The following is a 20,665-nucleotide window of genomic DNA, read 5'->3' as shown; positions in this document are numbered from 1 at the left end:
GTCTTGTGACTCAGTTCAATCCAATGACATATCCAACCTCTCCTCCTAAGGAAAGGTTAGCTGGAAAGATTTTCTTCAGTTATGAAAACAGAGCCATGTGAGGAAAAGCAACACCCTTCCCCGTCAATTTGATTCAAATAAAGTCGTGAGGATCCCCAATGCTTGGAGCTGTGGCAGCCATTGTATAACTGAGAGAGAAGGGCCAATCTGGGGCCTGAAACTGGCCTTGGAGCATCCCACCTCCCAACTTCTTGATATGGGAAAAAATTAGCCAGTTACTTGCAGCCAAAGGCCACCCAAATGATAGCCATCTGTTAAGTTCTTTCCCTTTACCCACATTCCCTCTTCTTTTGTGGCCGGCCTCCTTTCCTTTCTTAGTTCAACGATCAAGTTATTCACGCTCCTGTGTAGGCCTACAAAGACTAATGGTAATCACAGGCCCTAGGCAAAGAATGGCAATGATTTATAAAGGAATTTTCCTGCTTGCAATCTTATTGCATCCCTGCTCAGCCCTGCAAATTAGAACTATTCATTCACTCACTTCACAACTATCTCTTGAGCGCCACGCAGGATAATCCTTGTTTTACAGAGACTGTATTGGTTCCTAGGGCCGTCATCATAGAGTATCACAAATGTCTTGGCTTAAAAACAATAAAAATGTATTCTCTCACGGTTCTGGAGGGGCCAGGAGTACACAATCAAGGTGCTGGCAGCTCTGACATCCTCCCCAGGTGCTAGAGGAGAATTCCTCTTCATTCTTTTCAGCTTCAGGGAGCTCAGGTGTTCCTCAGCTTGTGGCTGCATCCTTTTGGTCTCTGTTGTCCTCACATGGCCGTCCCCTTTGTGTCTTCATTTTCTCCTCTTCTCTCTCTTATGCACACTTGTCTTTGGATTTAGGGCTCACCTAGTTAATGCAGGATGATCTCATGTCAAGAGCTTTAACTTCATCACAGACTAAATCCTTTTTCCAGATAAGGTCACTTTCATAAGTTCCAGGGGTTTGGGACACTGACATATCTTTTGGGAGACCATCACTCAACACCCTACAGAGATTCTAAGAAATTGGGTGACCTTCGTAGTAGACTGGCACCAGACTCACTGCTGTTACTCCACTTTGAAGCAAGATTCAGAGATAGAATTTGACCCTGAAACTAGGATACTTACTTTAGTTCTCATCTCTGTCTCCGGTACATGGTGTGACCTATCTGGGCCTTACTTTTCTCATATGTGCAAACCAGGCAGCTTATGGCCAACTTGGTCCCACATATGTGTTTTGTTTGGCTGACATAGTGTATTTTAAAAATTGACTTAGTTGCCAGCATTTACAAACTCCAGAAATTTCTCAAGAAAGTTTCATGAAACATCAGTCCTGTTACCCTGAACCTACATTCTTGGTGGCCAGAGTGGAGGAACCCTTGTTCCATCTAGGATCAGACACAACGGTCCTGATCCTTGCAGTGCTCCCCTGGTCTGCAGAACTTAGTTTATGGCTCTGGATTGTCCTGAGTGTATTTGAGTTCTCAAATTGTGACCTGACTAATCTCAAAGGACTAAGTGAAATACAATGGAAATTTGGAATGTCATTCCCTATATCTTAAAAGAAGGTTCTAGAAGAAAAAAAAAAGGTAGTTAATACTTGGATGAGGTAAAGGAGGGAATGAGGTTCCAATTAGAGAGGAACAGGCAATGGACCATTAATTTTTTTTTTTTTGGTAATAAAATACCTATAACATGACATTTATCATTTTAACCATTTTAAAATGCACAGTTCAGTGACATTTAGGACTTTCACAATGTTGTGCAAGCCACTACCTGGTTCCAGAACTTCTTTTTCTTTTTTTTTTATCTTCTTTATCTGTTGCCCAGGCTAGAGTACAATGGTATCATCATAGTTCACAGCAACTTCAAACTCCTTGGCTCAAGGGAATCCTGCTGCCTCAGCCTCCTGAGTATCTGAACTACAGGCACATGCTACCATGCCCTGCTAATTGTTATTTAGTAAAGACAGGGTCTCACTCTTGCTCAGGCTGGTCTTGAACTCCTGAGCTCAAGCAATGCCCCTGCCTCAGCCTCCCAGAATGCTAGGATTATAGGCATAAGCCACCACATAGGCCCAAAGTATGTTCCATCACCACAAAAGGAAACCCCATACCCATTAAGCAGTCACTCCCCGTCCCCTCCTCCCTGCTCCCTGACCACCTCTCATCTGCTCTCTATCTCCATGCATTTGAGTGGACTGTTATTTTGGAGATGTCCTGTCCAAAGTGGGACCTCTCAGATCACAGAGACCCTTTTAAATGCAGTATTAAGACTGGGGGCAGTGGCTCACACGTGTAATCCAAGCACTCTGGGAGGCCGAGGAGGGTGGATAGCTTGAGCTCATGAGTTTCAGACCAGCCTGAGCAAAAATAGAGACCCCCATCTCTACTAAAAACAGGGAAAAAATGAGGCAAGATGCTCACTTGAACCCAAGAGTTAGAGGTTTCTGTAAGTTTTGACGCCACAGGACTCTACCGAGGGTGATGGTTTGAGACTCTTTCTCAAAAAATAAAAATAAAAAATAAATGCAGTATTAAACGTTCCCCTGTCAATTCTCAATAAAATCCTAGCCAACAGATTATAGCTTCTCATTAAAAAAGTCATACTTCACGATCAAGTAGGTTTCATCCCAGGGATGCAAGGCTGGTTTAACACACGCAAGTCCATAAAAGCGATCCACCATATCAACAAAAGCGAAAACAAAGACCATATGATCTTCTCAATAGATGCAGAAAAAGCATTCAATAAAATCCAGCATCCTTTTCTAATTAGAACACTGAAGAGTAGGGGTATAGATGGCACATTTCTTAAACTGATTGAAGCCATCTACGACAAACCCACAGCTAATCTTATACTCAATGATGTAAAACTGAAAGGTTTTCCACTTAGAGCTGGAACCAGACAAGGTTGTCCTCTGACACCTTTACTATTCAACATAGTGCTGGAAGTTCTACCCAATACAATCAGGCAAGAGAAGGAAATAAAGGGAATCCAAATGGTGCAGGAGTTCAAGCTCTCCCTTTTTGCTGATGATATGATCTTTTACTTAGAAAACCCCAAAGACTCAACCACAAGACTCCTGGAAGTGATCAAAAAATACAGTAACGTCTCAGGATATAAAATCAATGTCCACAAATCAGTAGCCTTTGTATATGCCAATAACAGCCAAGATGAGAAGCTAATCAAGGACACAATTCCCTTCATAGTAGCTTCAAAGAAAATGAAATACCTAGGAATATATCTAAAAAAAGAGGTGAAAAACCTCTATAAAGAAAATTATGAAACCCTAAGAAAAGAAATAGCAGAGGACTTTTACAAATGGAAGAACATACCAAGTTCATGGCTGGGAAGAATCAACATTGTTAAAATGTCTATACTTCCCAAAGCAATCTACCGATTCAATGCCATCCCCAGTAAGATACCAACATCATACTTTCAAGACTTGGAAAAAATAATTCTTTGTTTTGTGTGGAACCAGAAAAAACACCATATAGCTAAGGCTATTCTTTAATAAAAACAAAGCTGGGCTTCAGCCTACCAGACTTTAGGCTGTACTCCAAGGCCATAGTGGTCAAGACAGCTTGGTATTGGCACAAAAATAGAGACACAAACACCTGAAACCAAATAGAAAACCATGAGGTTACAGCCACCTAATCTTTGATAAACCAAACGAGAACGGACACTGAGAAAAAGAATTCTTATTCAGTAAATGGTGCTGGAAGAAGTGGATATCCACATGTAAAAGACTGAAACTGGACCCACGCCTTTCACCACTCACTAAAATCAATTTAAGATGGATAAAAGATCTAAATCTAAGACATGAAACAATAAAAATCCTTGAAGAAAGTGGGGGAAAAACACTTAAAGTTATCAGCCTGGGAAAAGACTTTATGAAGAAGGCTTCAGTGGCAATTACAACAGCAGAAAAAAAATAAACAAATGGGACTTAATTAAACTAAATAGCTTCTGTACATCTAAGGAGACAACAACCAAATCAAATAGTCATCAGAATGGGAAAAGATATTTGCATATTATGAATCAGACAAAAGCTTGATAACTAGGTTCTACAGACAGCTCAAACTAAGCAACATAAAAAGAGCCAACAATCCCCTATATCAATGGGCAAGAGAGATGAATAAAACCTTCTCTAAAGAAGACAGAAGAATGGCTAACAAACACATGAAAAAATGCTCATTGTCCCTAATAATTAGAGAAATGCAAATTAAAACTACCCTGAGATATCACCTAACCCCAGTAAGAATGGCCCACATCACAAAGTCTCAAAGCTGCAGATGCTGGTGTGGATGTGAAGAGAAGGGAACACTTCTGCACTGCTGGTGCAACTGCAAACTAATACAAACCTTTTTGGAAGGAAGTATGGAGAATCCTCAAAGAACTCAAACTAGACCTTCTATTTGATCTGGCAGTCCCATTACTGGGCATCTACCCAGAAGGAAAAAAATCCTTTTACCATAAGAACACTTGCACTAAACTGTTTATCGCAGCTCAATTTACAATCACCAAAATGTGGAAAGAGCCTAAAGGCCCACCAACCCAGGAATGAATTAACAAGCTGTGAGATGGAGACTTTACATCTTTTGTACTAATTTGGATGGGGGTGGAACACATTCACAAGAATGGAGAAGCAAGAATCCAATGTATTCAAATTTTTTTTTGCAGTTTTTTTTTGGCCGGGCCTGGGCTTGAAACCACCACCTCCGGCATATGGGGCCAGCATCCTACTCCTTTGAGCCACAAGCGCCACGGTACTCAATTTTGATATGAGGACAATTGATGACCTAGTACATGGTGGAGGGGGAGTGGACAGAGGGAAAGAGGAAGGGTGGGGAGTCACTGTGCTTGGCACACCTCTTGGGGGAGGAACACGTTTAAAAGAGTGACTTTGCCTGTCTGATCTTGGAAGATAAGCAGGGTGAGGCCTGGTTAATACTTGGATAGGAGAAAACACGTGTGATGCATTTAACATAGTGCCCAAATGACACTAAGGACTCTGTAAATGCAGATATTATAGGGAGATACCCCACCCCCAATGCCCCCAGGTAGTCTCTGAAAACAGTTTTCAAAGGGCTAAAAAGAGAAAAGCTCTGATTTTTTTTTTTTTCTTTTGAGACAGTCTTACTAGATTGCTCTTGGTAGAGTGCCATGGTGTCAAGCTCACAGCAACCTCCAACTCTTGGGCTTAAGTGACTCTCTTGCCTCAACCTCCCATGTAGCTGGGACTATAGGCACCCACCACAATGCCTGGCTATTTTTTGGTCGTAGTTGTCATTGCTGTTTGGCAGGCCCGGGCTGGGTTCAAACCCGCCAGCTCTGGTGTATGTGGTCGGTGGCCTAGCCGCTGAGCTACAGGCACCGAGCCCTGATGTTGTTTTAAAAAAGATTGTGATCCAATCTAATAAATTAGACTTGCTAAGAGAAACCCAAACTGGATTTTGTGAAATACTTTTGGTTAAGCTCACCATTAGCAAATGCTACTGTTTTCACCTGTCCTTTTCTCTTTAATAAATTTTTATTTAATAAATTTTTATTTAATAAATAAAAATTATTTATTTTTGTAGAGATGTAGTTTTGCTATGTTGTCCAGGCTGGCCTCGAAATCCTGGGCTCAAATGATTCAGCCTACCAAAGTGTTGGAATTACAGGCAAGACCAACGATGTCTGGCCATTCCAATTTCCATTATATCATGCCTTGGAATGGTGCTATCATTCATTCATTGGGTAATTCATTCACTCATTTTTCACTGAAATGAGAAAAGTGGCCATCTGAAACTATATGTGCCTGCATCTCCCACCACTTCCCGCACCCAACCCCAACCCTGACTCAGGATTACAGCCCTTTCTGTTGAAGCTGAACGGGAAGTGCAGAACTCAGGCAAGCTCTGCCATAAACTTACTGTGCGACCTTGAAGAAGTCCTTTCTCTCTGCCCAGGAGCCTCATTTATAAAGCAAGGATGTCATACTCTGTACTGGACCTGAGATTTTTCTTCCTTCCCTGGGAACTACCCTACAGCCTGTGCCCCCAACAGTTACAAAATTTCCACAGGAGCAGCTGCTGTTTACCATGCCATCCTGATCCCCATTTTCCCAAGGGTGGACATCCGTAGGTAGAGGTGGGTTAGCACATCTGCAATGCCAGCAAAGGGTGGCAGGTTCTTTACTGGCTTCTGAGTATTGGCTGTGGCCTAAGATTCAAAGTCTGGTTATTTGAACCAACTCCTCAAAGTCCCATAAAGGAGCAAAACCCAGGTCCTGACATGGTGGTTCACACTTTGTAATCCCAGCACTCTGGGAGGCCGAGGTGGGTGGATTGCCTGAGCTCACAGGTTCAAGACCAGCCTGAGCAAGAGCGAGACCATGTCTCTGAAAGTAGCTGGGTGTTGTTGTGGGCACCTGTAGTCCCGGCTACTCAGGAGGCTGAGGCAAGAGAATTGCAAGAGTTTGAGGTTGCTATGAGCTATGATGTTACGGCACTCTACTGAGTGTGACAAAGTAAGACTCTGTCTTGGGTGGGGAAGGGAGAGAAGAAGAAGCAAAAACCAGAACGGTGAGAACTCCCAGGGTAAATGCCAGAGCTCTAACCTGTAAGATTCTTTTGTTTTCTCTCCTCCCATCCTGAAGATTAAAAAGGCCCTGCTGCTTCTCATAAAGCCCAATATACTCTGAGTCCCAAAGTAACATCACTCAACACAGTTGTTAAATTGTGACTGGCTGACGTAGGGGCAAGATTTAAGACTTTGAAAACAGACAGAGAAGATGGACACATCCAGAAAGAACAGAATGACCCAGGGGCATCTAGCATCTCTGTGGATTGAACATATCTTATGTGTATAATTAATAAGGGCACATGAGTTACCCACACAGCCAGGGCTGGGATTCAATCTCCAGGCACCAGCTGAGACCGCTGGAGACTTCTGCGGTCTCCTGGAATTGCCACCTAGAATTTCTTTTTTCTCTTAGCATGTGTCTGCCAGGGCATTTTCCACACTTTTTATTTGTCCACAACTTTTCCATCTCCCACCTTATTAGAATATAAAGTCCATAAGGGCAGGGCTTTTTCCTTTTCTTTTTAACTGAGGTGAAATTCATATAACATTCTTTTTTGACAAACCAGCAATTTATTTATTTATTTATTATTTTGTCGTTGTTGTTGAGACAACATTCTATTGTTGTTGAGTCTCACTCTATTGCCCAGGCTAGAGTGCTATGGCCAGCCTAGCTCACAGCAACCTCAAACTCCTCTTCCTGCCTCACCACTCAGTAGCTGGTACTATAGGTGCCCATCACGCTGGCTAATTTTTCTTTCTTTTCTTTTCTTTTCTCTTTTTTTTTTTTTTTACTAGAGATGGGGTCTCACTCTTAATCAGGCTGGTCTCAAATTCCTGAGCTCAAGGAATCTACCCGGCTTGGCCTCCCAGAGTGCTAGGAGTACAGGTGTGAGCCATTGCACCTGACAAGTTAATCATTTTAAAGCATATAATTCAGTGTCATTAAGGACATTCACGAAGTTCTTTTTTTTTTTAATTTTTTTTTTTTTGACAACAGTCTTGCTCTGTCACACAGGCTAGAGTGCAGGGGCATCAGTCTAGCTCACAGCACCCTCAAACTCCTGGGCTTAAGCAGGCCTCCTGCCTCTTCCTCCTGAATAGCTGGGATTACAGCGAGCCTGCCACTGTGCCTGATTAACTTTTTTTTTTTTTGAGACAGAGTCTATTGCCCAGGCTAGAGTGCCGCAGAGTCATAGCTCACAGAAACCTCCTGGGCTTGATGAAGTGATCTGAGTTGCTGGGATTACAGACACCCACCACAATGCTAATTTTTCTATTTTTCATAGAGACTCACTTTTCACTGGGGTCTCACTCTTGCTGAGGCTAGTCTCAAACTCCTGATCTCAAGTGATTTCTCTCTCCCCCCAGAGGGCTAGGACTACAAGCATGAGCCACTGTGCCTGGGGCATTATCCCCGCCCTCTGCCTCCCTGGGCACCTACTCTCCCTTTCTATGGATTTGCCTGTCCTGGACATTTCACATCAGTGAAGTCATCCTGTATGCGACCTTTCGTGTCTACCTTCTTTCATTCAGCAGAATGTTTTTGAGGTTTATGCACGTTGTAGCATGTTTCGGTACTTCATTTCTTTCTTTTTTTTTTTTGAGACAGTCTCAGTATATCACCCTCGGTAGAGTGCAGTAATGTCACAGCTCACAGCAACCTCAGACTCTTGGGCTTAAGTGATTCTCTTGCCTCAGCCTTCCAAGTAGCTGGGACTACAGGCGCCCGCCACAACGCCCGGCTTTTTTTTTTTTTTTTTTGGTTGCAGTTCAGCCGGGGCCGGGTTTGAACCTGCCACCCTCGGTATATGGGGCCCGTGCCTTACCGACTGAGCCACAGGCGCCGCCCCTAAGCTACTGTTTTTTTTTTTTTTTTTTTGTAGAGACAGAGTCTCACTTTATGGCCCTCGGTAGAGTGCCGTGGCCTCACACAGCTCACAGCAACCTCCAACTCCTGGGCTTAAGCGATTCTCCTGCCTCAGCCTCCAGAGTAGCTGGGACTACAGGCGCCCGCCACAACGCCCGGCTATTTTTTGGTTTTGCAGTTTGGCCGGGGCCGGGTTTGAACCCGCCACCCTCGGTATATGGGGCCGGCGCCCTACCGACTGAGCCACAGGCGCCGCCCCCTAAGCTACTTTTTATGGCTGAATAATATTCCACTGCATAGAAAGACCACTTTTGTTTATGCATTCATTCTTTGATGGATATTTGGATTGATTCTACCTTTTGTTAACTGTGGAAGAGCTGGAGTTTCTTTTCCTTTCCCCCACTCTGCCCTCAAGAATGAGGACCAGACAAGTGTTAGCTCATTCCTATCCTCTCTGTACGTAATAGTACCAAAAGGCTTACAGATCTGAGACCAACAACAGAAGCAGCGAATAGGAGGGAAGAGGGGCCCTAATAGGAGAAAAACTTTACTACCTTCTACTTTTTGCACTTGAAGAAGTGAATCCTGATGGCCACAAGAGAGAGGAATTTATATGCCCAGTTCCGAGGAAGGTTATCTATTATCCGATAATAAAGACAAAATGATGCATTAAGAATGTTGCGAGATTCACAGTAAATCAAAACCAGGTGGAGAAGGCAGATCTTACCCACCTAGGCCAGCTCCAGAGAGGAAATCATTGAAATCCAACTGCTTTCCCACAAAGGACTTCATTAAATAGTCGAAATTACCAGGAGCCTACTGAAAAAAAAAAAAAGAAAGAAAGGGCAAGGGGAGTAATTTCTCCTTGACTGTTGATGCAATTTGGAAGAAATTAAATTTCAATTAAGTTCGTTTACTTACCAGGAGATAGAGTGTGAACACCCTGTGGGGGCCCCTATCAGCCTTTTTTTTTTTTTTTAAGAGTCTCACTCTGTCGCCCGCGGTAGGGTGTTGTGGCGTCACAGCTCACAGCAACCTCCAACTGATTCTCTTGCCTCAGCCTCCCCCTCCAACTCTTGGGCTTACGCGATTCTCTTGCCTCAGCCTCCCGAGTAGCTGGGACTACAGGCGTCGGCCACAACGCCCAGCTATTCTTTTGTTGCAGTTTAGCTGGGGCTGAACCTGCCACCCTCGGTATATGGGGCGGGCGCCCTAGCCATGGAGCCACAGGCGCTAGCCCGAGGGGGTTGAAGGTTTTTTTTTTTGGTTTTTGGCTGAGGCTAAGGTTTGAACCCGCCACCTCCGGCATATGGGAGCGGCGCCCTACTCCTTGAGCCACAGGCACCGCCCCCCTATCAGCCTTTTGAAAAGAAGATGGCTTTTTGTTCCGGATGGTTCGCAGGGGGCCGCCCAGCTCCTCCGCGAGTTTGTCTACTTCGGCGCGCCCTCTGGTGGCTGCATGTGGAAGTGTTGGCAATTGCTCTCCGTTCCCTTTCAGGGGAGGCTGGGGAGGAGGGGGACGAAAGGGCAGGGGGACGGGGGACGGTGGAGGGAGCAGCAGGAGGACACAGGCATAATTTCAGCCACACAAGGGATCCGTAAATTAAATCACATTTAAACTGGAAGGACCATCTCAGCAAGTGTCACTTAGGGGTGCAGAAAGGACTATGTAGGTCAAATGATCATAAAAATTGTGATTGTAATATTATATTAATTATGATTAGCATTTCAAGTACTTTTGAGATCCTGAAATGGAGAGTCAGTTTCCTGGGCCAGCTTTCTCACACACAGAATTATTTGTGTATTTCAGAAAATTCCAGAATTTTCCTATGCATATACTAGCGTGTCCTCCTCCTCCCCTTTTTTATTATATATTTTTTAATTAATTTATTTATTTTGAGACAAAGCCTCAGTCTGTCACCCTCAGTAGAGTGCTGTGGCGTCACAGCTCACAGCAACCTCCAACTCTTGGGCTTAACTGATTCTCTTGCCTCAGCCTCCCGAGTAGCTGGGACTACAGGCTCCTGCCTCAACACCCGGCTATTTTTTGTTGCAGTTGCCACTGCTATTCTAGCTGGCCAGGGCTGGGTTTGAACCTGCCAACCTAGGTATATGGGGCCTGCGCCCTATCCACTGAGCCACAGGGGCCACCCTCCTCCCCCTTTTTTAATCCCGTAAATTTGCCATTTGGCACTTTCCTCCTTGATCCCTCCTCTTTACAAGCTTAAGTTGGATAGCTTCTCACCTGAGTACATGCAGACCTACCCCATATTTTCCAGTGGCCATAGCCATCTTGCATGTAATGGATATACCGGTGTTGTTAACTAGTCCCCTACTGACAGACACATAGATTGCTGCTGCTTCTTAAAAATTGTAACAGTGGGGGAAGATCTTTGCATCCACTGTTCAGCGGTGGTGTGGTTATTTCCGGTTAGTTAGGTCAACCCTAGTGACTTTTCTGCCCTCCTATGCATCGAAGAAAGTGATATTAGACCTGACCCTGTTGTTTTTTTCCCAGCATTCTTAAGAACGTGGCCTTGGATGAGACCTCAGGACAGTGACTGTTTTAATGACATCACGGCCCTTATGGGGTGACCACTCCCCAGGAACGTGAACCTACCCCTCCGGCGAAGTCCCTCCTAGACATCTCCACAGGCCCCAAATCACTAGTGGATAAACCCCCTTCCTTAAGACATTCTTCTGCCCCAGGGCGGTGGTTGCTTGATGTAGAGAATAGTGGAAAGGAGGAATTCTTTTTTTTTTTTTGAGACAGAGTCTCAAGCTGTCGCCCTCAGTGGAGTGCTATGGCCTCACAGCTCACAGCAACCTCAGAATCTTGGGCTTATGCGATTCTCTTGCCTCAGTCTTCCGATTAGCTGGGACTACATCAAGTAGCCCGCCACAACGCCCAGCTATTTTTGGTTGCAGTTGTCACTGTTTGGCAGGCCTGGGCTGGATTCCAACCCACCACTCCAGTGTATGTGGTTGGCGCCCTGGCGGCTGAGCTCCAGGCACCTAGCTTAGAAGAGGAATTCTTATTGCCCCCATTTTACAGACAAGAATAACAATACCGACCCTAGCCAACCAAGCACTTGCAGGGCTATAAAAACAATAGTCTTTGTGTTTCTTGTCCATGTTAGTGGAATCCCTTCTGTCTGCTGATGAACTCCTCTCCAAACTCACTCTGGGGGGCAGCCCCAGGCCTGTAATCCTAACAATCTGGGAGGTCAAGGCAGGCTAATTGCCTGAATTTAGGAGCTCCAGACCAGCCTGAGCAAAAGTGAGACTGCTCTACTAAAAACAGAAAAACAAGCTGGGCATCATGGCGAGTGCCTGTAGTCTCAGTTATTCCTGAGGTAAGAGGATCTTTTGAGCCCAGGAGTTTGAGGTTGCTGTGAGCTATGAGGTCACTCCCACTCTACCGAGAATGAGGCTCTGCCTAAAAAAAAAAAATCACCACCACCAAAAAACTTTGGGCCTTCTTTCCTGTGTGCAAGTGCCCAGTATTGAAAGCACAGAGAGTGGGAATAAGATGGAGTCCGTCGGGCTAGGGCCAACGTGATACAGCTGCTCTGATCAATTTAGGTACTAAGTGACCTTTACCTCCTGTCTCCCATTCTTAATTGCTTTGTAAATGTAGCAACCCCCCTAAAGATGCCTGTCTTGAGTAGTTTAGGCTGATTGATTTAGATTAACAACAACAACAAAAAAATTGCAACAGTGCAGCAGTAACCACCCTTACACTTAAATCTTTGCATACCCATTTGCATTTTGTTGCTAGTGGAAAGGGCATATTACTGTTGAAATGACAAAGCTGAAAACAGCTTTGGAGAACAGTGGAGAACAGTGTCATGTAGGTGCCTCTCTGCTCCCTTCATTTAGCAAACATTCACTGAGCACCGCCTGCTTGCTGGGTGGGGAGCTGAGGATACAGAGAACCTAAGGCATCCAGGTTGTATTGGATAGAAAAACTCTTTAGCAAGGGCGGCGCCTGTGGTTCAAAGGAGTAGGGCACCTGCCCCATAAGCTGAAGGTGGTGGGTTCAAACCCAGCCCCTGCCAAAACTACAAAAACAAAAACTCTTCAGCAAATGAACACTTGTAAGGGTAATAGCATCTATATAAGAGGCAGAATATACTGTGGGAACACAAAAATAGATGTGATCGATCCTGGGAGAAATAAGGAAGGCATCTGAGAGGGGGCAAGGCTTGGGTGTCAGAAGCACTTCCTGGCATGGGACTGGTAACACTGTCTGCCCCTGCCCAGCAGTGGGAAGCACCTGGCAGTCCCTGCCTCCATATGGCAAAGGGATAAGAAGAGTTAATCAGAAAAGGGGAGAGAACAGGTAACTAGGACCCTTGTCAATCATTCCTGGGAGCTTGGGTCTCATCTTTCATTACAAGGTTTCTCAGAATGGGATCTAGGGACCATCTATATCAGAACCCACTGGGAGAAGGAGGAAATATCTTTATTTAATAATGAAGAATCCCAGGGCCCACCCAGATCTAGTGAAAAACAGTATCTGGAGACAAATCCTTGGAATCTGCATTATAAAAAAATCAAGCTCCTAGGGCTGTTTTCAGATTCACTAGAGTGATAACTTTTCTGTTGGCAGTTGTTAATTCATAGAAGCAAAAAAGCTGGTTTGAAGAGCCTATGAGAGACAGGAAAAGAATGCAAAAATAAGATCCCTACATTAGGTATGAGACTGGCTAATTTGCGACAAGGCAAAACCCCCCAAATCATGTTGGGGTTAACTTTACTGCTGGGCTATAGAATCATAACTTACCACAATCTTTCAGAATAGTAAAGAGACTGTGATGCGTAGTAAATTGTCGATCAAAATCCTGCGACAAAAAAGCTATATTCTCCCAGAGTAGAGGAGTGACAAGCAGGCTAATTAGTAAACACTTTAAGACAAGGACCTGCAAACCTTTTTCATAAAGGACCAAGATAGTAAATACTTTAAGCTTTGTGGGTCAAACGTCTGTGTTGTGATCACTCAGCGCCAGTTTGTACAGCAGTCATGGACATTATTTAACTGAATGCATACGGGCAGCGTTCCAACAAAACTTTATTTATAAAAACAGGAAGCAGGCTAAATTTGGACTGTAGGTGTAGTTTGTTAGCTCCTGCTAGGATCTGAATTCCAGACTGTGCCCCAAACCATTAAGTACACTGCCTCGGTGCCCTGTTCCAGGTGCTCTGTTTCAGGCGTGCTGCCTAGTTCTTTAGCCACCTGGTTCTCTATTAAAGCACGGACACCAGCCATCAGTGGGTCCTAAACCTCTGGGAAGTGTCAAGGTTGAGAAGTAGTGCTGGACTCAAGTGCCATGAATTGCTTTTTGTGCTGAGGAGCCTGATTCATCTCTAATCAGCACCCTCCCTCATCCTTCAAAGCCAGAGACAGTTATTTCACAGAGCTGTGAAATATGGTCCTTGAGCGACTTTACACATGAACCTGACTCTGACCTGACACGTGACTCTGAAGCAATTATGGAAATTTCAAACGAGAGCTCCACTTTCGAGAGTGAGCATCAAGACCTGGTCACCACTGGCAAATCCTCTGTTCTCATCAGAAAATGCCAAACGGTAGGACTATGGAATATTTTCTGTTGTCTTTGTAGTTAGATAATCTCAAATTATGTGGAAATAATTCATGACCACTTTGGGTTGCATAATACAATCAGAATTTTCCATGTGGCCAAACCACCAGGTCGGCTTGGGCTTTGGGTATTTCCATTTAAAAGGAAACAGGAGTTGTGCCAACTGGAACCTGGATTTGCTGTGATTGATGATTTTTGTCCCCTACATTCTAGCCATAGTGCAAGTGAACCAGCAATACACAGACAAGGACATTGGCCAATATTCAGAGCTTAAGAAGTCATATCCGAGATTGCCCTGTGGATGTGCCATGTCAGGCTTCCCAGAGGGGCTCACTCACGTGCCTGTTAGCTGCTAGCCTCTGTTTCTCACCCCATGGACAGAACCACAGGTTATTTCAGTGTCCTTCCAATGTCATTGCTGACTTTTTCCCAAGACAGAACAAGAAGAAAATCACCATATCTTTAATGACCTCAACTTGGAAGTCCTATGGTATCATTTCTGCAAAATCCAGCCCTACTCAACGTGGAAAGGGACCAAACAGGAGCATGGATGTCACATCATGATCACTTGTGGTCATCTTGGAGGTTGACCACTGCAGTTACACTCTAGGGGAGAACATGAGTGTGCTAGGAGAATAGCACAACTGGGGGAAATGAGGCAGGAATTAAGGATGGAAAGGCAAATAAGGTTGAGAGGGTTCATGGAAGCCAAAGTGAGACTTTTAACTGGGAACCGGTAAATGTTATTAATCCAGGAGTGTGAAACAATCAGATAGCATTTTAGAATGCTTGTTCGGCTGGTGATATCTGCAGAAATTGGAAAAAAAGGTTGGGGACTGGAGGCAAGAGACCCATTTGGAGACACTTGTAATAGTCCTGACAACACAAAATTAGTGACTCAAGGAAAGATCTCAGTCAATGGAAGTTTATTAAGCTGAAGTTTGAGGACACAGCTGGGAAAAATTGTATCTTTTTGTTTGTTTTCCAGAGAGAGATTTGGGAACTTCAGTATTTAAGGGGAGAAGGGATACAGAAAGAAAAAAAAGGAGAGAGTGTGGGCAGGGAGACAAATAATTACGTTCTTGTGAGGCCCAGGAAATCTGCATTTTACATAAGATAAGGTGAATATTAGAACAGAAGACGGGAGTGAAGGATGAATCAGTTATGTATAATAGATGTCCCTGGATAGGTGGAAGAACAATTGATTTTGAAAGACTTGGGGCAGGACCCCCCACTCTGCCCTGAGCAAAGACGACCCCAATCAACCGCAAGAGATGGCACTTGATGCAAACAGCAAGAGGATTTTATTCCAGCATGCTGGGGCTTGACTCGCAACTCTTTTAGGAGCCAAGGAGTCAAGCCCTGAACAGCAGGTTTTACAAGCTTATAAAGGCAAAAACCACAAAGTAGGGAGGAGTAGCAGACATAGCAGGGGCTTTAGGGAGGGGCAGCAGACATAGCAGGGGCTTTAGGGAGGGGTAGGAGACATAGGGGCTTTTCCAGATAAGAAGAACTCTGGTTCATTACTCATCTGTCTTAAGACAAGATCAGCAGTTAAACATTTGCTTAGCTTTTTTCTTTCAGAACCAGTTACCGGTTATCTGCTTCAGCTTGGGGCTATTTCCTAGGACAGTCACAAAAGGTCACATTCTTATGGTAGGGGGCGAGGGGTGCTGCTACATATCTGGTTCCCCCCCCCCTTTGGATTTGGTAGTACTTTCCTTCATTCCCCCATTTGTTTTTTGGGAAGTTCTAATCATGGAACTTCTGGTTCTATGTATTCATTCTCATGGCTATCGTCCCAGCGGAGAGACTGGTAATGCTGTCTGAGCATTAACACTTGTACAGCACTCACTCTCTCCCGGATGAAGGTGACTATACGGTTGAAAATGCAGGGCCCAAAGGTAAGAATTAGAAGCAGTATGATAAGGGGACCTATTAAACTGGAAACGAGAGTGGTGAACCAAGGGGACTGGTTGTACCAACTTTCAAACCACCCTTGATGGGCCTCCCGGTCTCGTTGCCTTTTTTCCAGTCTCTCCCTGAGTTTAGACATGGAGTCTTTTACCATGCCAGAGTGATCTATATAGAAACAGCATTCTTCTCTCAGTGCAGCGCATAACCCTCCATCTTTTAGGAACAGGAGATCGAGTCCCCGTCTATTCTGCAATACTACTTCAGATAAGGAGGACAGTGACTCTTCTAGTTTTGTGATTGATTGTTCTATGGCTTTTAGGTCCTCATCTACTGCTGCTCGCAGTTCTTCGAGATACTGTGGGGTCTGGACAAGTGCAGCTGTTCCTGTTCCTACTCCAGCCGCCACCCCTATACCCGTCAGGACAGCTAGGGTAATAGAGACTGGTTCCCTCTTCTGTCTACAGGGTCGGAGATGGAATTCTGCCTCGAAGGAACTCACCTCGTGGTAGATAACTCTAGGTATTAACTGTATGAGGATACAGTAGTCTGCAGTGGAGTTAAATACTGATGAGGAAATGCATGGGGTTAGCCCGGTGCTGCAAGTCCACCATCCTCCTTTAGGGGGCACTGGATAATAATTGGTAGTGGTTGACGGGCTTTTAATGGTCTGATTACACAGATGCTGGCGATTTTCGGAGGCAAATGCCTCGCCCGGAGACTGCTGTAAGGGTGATCTTGGATCCCCAGTCACAGGAATTATGGGAGGTGGTATTTTGGAAGATACCTGAGAAGGCGATCCCTTCATAATAGGGCGGGCCTGAGGCTAGACACAACCAGCAAGATTCAGTAAGATTAGGGTTGGAAGTATTGAGGACATTGAAAGCCCCCTGTATTAAGTTAAGGAGTCTCTGCCTGGTGCTTGGAGTCTCCGGGGATGTTACCTGGGGAGACAGTTCCGCAGGCGATGGGGCTGTGCTGGCCCCAGTTAATTGGGTGCTCCCTGGGGTCTGGGGCATACGGGGGGAAACAGGCGGCCTGGCTGGCGGCTGCTGTCCTGAGAGTACGATGTTGGGTCCTATCTGGACAGTGACGGGGGTTTCTATTTTTAATTTGATAAAGAAGGTAAATCCTTTATCCCACCCTGATATATAGAAACGGAATCCCCATGTTCTTCCTTTTAACCAATCTCGGGCTTGCTTCCCTCTCTCCGTGAAGGAAATATTTAGGGGGTTTGACCCTGCCCCAGTACTGCTTCTCTTTACGGTTATTAAGTCCCAAGAGGAAATGGGGTGACAGGAGGCCTGCCCAGTCATTTCACATCCCCATTGCTTACAATAGAAATTTTCTATCCCCCCGCATCTGTTGGTCTGGCTTCTCGTTCTCCCGTCCCGGGGACAGATATAGAACTCCGTTTGTCGCATCCGGCGATGGGCGGGCAAGTTGCCACAGCCAGGGGCATCTGCAATGTACTGGCCTTGGGATGTGGAGCCTCGGGTAAGCGAGCGCTTTGCCAAATGATGATCAAGGCTCGATGGGACCTCCTCAAAGGTCTCATCGGGGATATCCCAATTATCTAGCCCTGCTATTAAGGCGCAAATATCTGGGGTGAGGGACGGCCACCAGGTCCAAGAGGGTCCTCTTTTGTAGTACTCCATACTACATCACCAGTCTGAGAGAGAACCTGCCAGGTTAACCTCTGGGGGGCATGAGGATTGGGACCAGAGCTACTTATCACCGGGAGTTGTATCAGCAGGAGCAAGGTAAGAATTTAGTCATGGCCTCTTTTAGGGCTACTGCAGCGGATGCGGAGCTTGAGGGGGTTGTCCGTCTTTTCCACTTTCCACCCGGAGTCTGGCGGCGGTGCTGGTTTGACATGAGACGCGTGCATCCAGGCTGCGATGCCATCAACTTTTACTGCGGTAGGGGTTGTGAGCAGTACTAGGTATGGTCCTTTCCACCGTGGTTCAAGGTTGGCTGTCCGGTGGTGCCGGATGTACACCAAATCTCCAACCTGGAACTGGTGAGGTATTTGCAGATCTCCGGGCTTGTAGGCTTCGATCAGCTGGCTCCACACTTCCTTTTGCACAGTTTCAAGGGCTTTTAATCTGGTGTATAGAGATTGAGAGGAGTAAGATTCTGGGGAAGGGAGGTGCTGCATGGCAACAAGCGGGGGGTGAGCTCCATATAGGATTTCAAAGGGGGTCAGCTTGAGAGTACTAGGGGTGTTGCGCACACGGAACAGGGCAAAGGGAAGGAGGACTGTCTGGTCAGTAATGCCAGTCTCTAAGGATAATTTAGTCATGGCCTCTTTAAGGGTTCTATTCATCCTCTCTACCTGCCCTGAGCTCTGGGGCCGATAAGCACAATGTAATTTCCATTCAAGCCCCAGGATTTTGGCCAAACCCTGACTAACCTGGGCAACGAAAGCGGGACCGTTGTCGGATCCGATTACTTTGGGTAGCCCAAATCTTGGAAAAATCTCTTCTAATATTATTTTGGCCACAACTTGAGCAGTCTCCCTCTTTGTAGGAAAAGCTTCGACCCATCCTGAGAAAGTGTCTATGAACACTAGCAAGTACTTGTATTGAAGGAAAGTACTACCAAATCCAAAAAGGGGGGGGGACCAGATATGTAGCAGCACCCCTCGCCCCCTACCATAAGAATGTGACTTTTTATAACTGTCCTAGGAAATAGTCCCAAGCTGAAGCAGATAACCGGTAACTGGTTCTGAAAGAAAAAAGCTAAACAAATGTTTAACTGTTGATCTTGTCTTAAGACAGATGAGTAATGAACCAGAGTTCTTCTTATCTAGAAAAGCCCCTATGTCTGCTACCCCTCCCTAAAGCCCCTGCTATGTCTGCTGCCCCTCCCTACTTTATGGTTTTTGCCTTTATAAACTTGTAAAACCTGCTGTTCAGGGCTTGACTCCTCAGCTCCTGAAAGAGTTGTGAGTCAAGCCCCAGCATGCTGGAATAAAATCCTCTTGCTATTTGCATCAAGCGCTGTCTCTTGCGGTTGATTGGGGTCGTCAGAGCTCAGGGCAGAGTGGGGGATCCTGCCCCAAGTCTTTCATTTGGGGGCTCGTCCGGGATTTGACGACCACCCTTCACCTGCAGAGTCGACCTTGGAGGTAAGAAAGGGGTACCCTGGGGAGGCGGAGCAAGATGGCAGCTGAGTAACAGCTTCCTTGCATCTGGGCACCGTGAGTCTGGGGATATAGGACTCCAGGCATCTCTGGATGGTGGGATCTGCCTATCATCACCCCTGAGAGGATACAGGGAGTCAGCGAGAGACTTCTGGACCCCAAGAGGAGGACTAAAACAGTGGAAAACCGGCAAGTGGTCGCGTGTGTTCAATCCGTCTAAACCCGCCGCAACTGTATGTTCAGTAGCAGCGAGACTGCAAACCAGAAAGGCCTTACCTGTGAACTGTTTTGGTGTCTTTGGACTTGGCACTCAGCTGAACTGCCTTGGGGAGAGCCTGAGCGGGAGTGCGGAGGGCCCCAGTCTGAGCCGCTGAGCCAGACGGAGCTAATAGTGTTTGGCTCTGGGTCACAGGCAGCCATTGTGAGCAATCTGCCCTGGCAAGCTCCGCCCTCAGGGTCGCAGAACTGGAATTGGGTGGGAGCTGGTAACCCAGTGACCAAGTAGCCTAAGGGCGGGGTCTGAGCCACCTTGCAGCCCTAACCCTCGGGGGCAGAGGGAGACCAGTTTTGACACACAGGGTAAGTGGATAGCCACTTCAGCAGTGATTCCAGCGACAAGCACTTCCCTGAGAAAGCTTTTGCTCAGTAAGTGAACAAGATCAAAGTGCCTTTTAAGTGGGCTGAAGAGAGATTTAGGGTGTCTACCTGCTGGGGTTTGAGAAACTAGCAGCCTCCAGTCGTATCAGAACTGTGATTAACATCTCATACCCCAGAAGAGCACGTGTTGCCCAGACAATATTCAATAACATATACATACTGCTTTGTTTTTGGTTGTGTTTTTTTTTTTTTTTTTTGATGTTGTGGATTGCTGTTTTGTTTTTTAAGTTCAACCTTTTCCATACAGATCCTTTTTCTTTCTCAATTTTTCTAGTTTAATTATAATTTCCCATTGCTGCCTATTTCAATAATTAGAACTTCATTTTTGTTAGTGTTTCTACCACTATTATTTGGTTTTCCAGCCAATTTTATCCCGTAAAGTTTTCTGTTTGCTTGTTTTGGTTTCATTTATAGCATTTTTGTCTTTCCTCTCTACTTGGTGGAGGTGGGGTACTGTGTCTGATCAGGTTAGCAAAGAGCTGCTGACCTCAAGGGAACCACCCAACTGGGCACCCCCAGAAGGTGTTTTTTTTTTTAAGGTTGTATCAAAGTACCCTACTGTACACCTATATTGCTCTGTCTCCCTCTTTCTGTGCCTCCCTTCTTTTTGTCAATATTCCTTTTACCCACCCCCTCTCCTTTCTCTATTTTTCTTTTTTTTTTCCTTATCACTCGGTCCTCCTTTCCTTCATCCCTTTTTTGCTCTTAAACCTTCTCACCCTTCTGGTCCTGTAACCCTTAGTCCACAGGCACGAGAACTTAAAGAGCACGAGGAAGTGAAAGGAAAATTAGGGCAAGGAAACAGATAAAAGAAATCACCCATGAGGAAGAATCAGCAGAAAACTCCAGGCAACATGAAGAACCAGT

The 20,665-nt window shown here is 45.5% G+C and overlaps 1 long non-coding RNA gene across 1 annotated transcript; it reads right to left on the bottom strand.

The window, feature by feature from the left end:
- Positions 1-289: 289 nt before the first annotated feature.
- Positions 290-9,714, bottom strand: LOC128562590 (uncharacterized). The gene is made up of 3 exons (XR_008373467.1): positions 9,395-9,714; positions 9,205-9,292; positions 290-904 (listed from the first exon to the last, which is right to left on the bottom strand). It is a non-coding gene; the product is annotated as an uncharacterized LOC128562590 (long non-coding RNA).
- Positions 9,715-20,665: the final 10,951 nt, after the last annotated feature.

This window comes from Nycticebus coucang, chromosome 12 (genome assembly GCF_027406575.1).
Source record: "Nycticebus coucang isolate mNycCou1 chromosome 12, mNycCou1.pri, whole genome shotgun sequence".
Classification (NCBI taxonomy): Eukaryota; Metazoa; Chordata; class Mammalia; order Primates; family Lorisidae; genus Nycticebus; species Nycticebus coucang.
The sequence above is the reverse complement of the archived record's forward strand: the minus strand, read 5'-3'. Positions and strand labels throughout refer to the sequence as shown.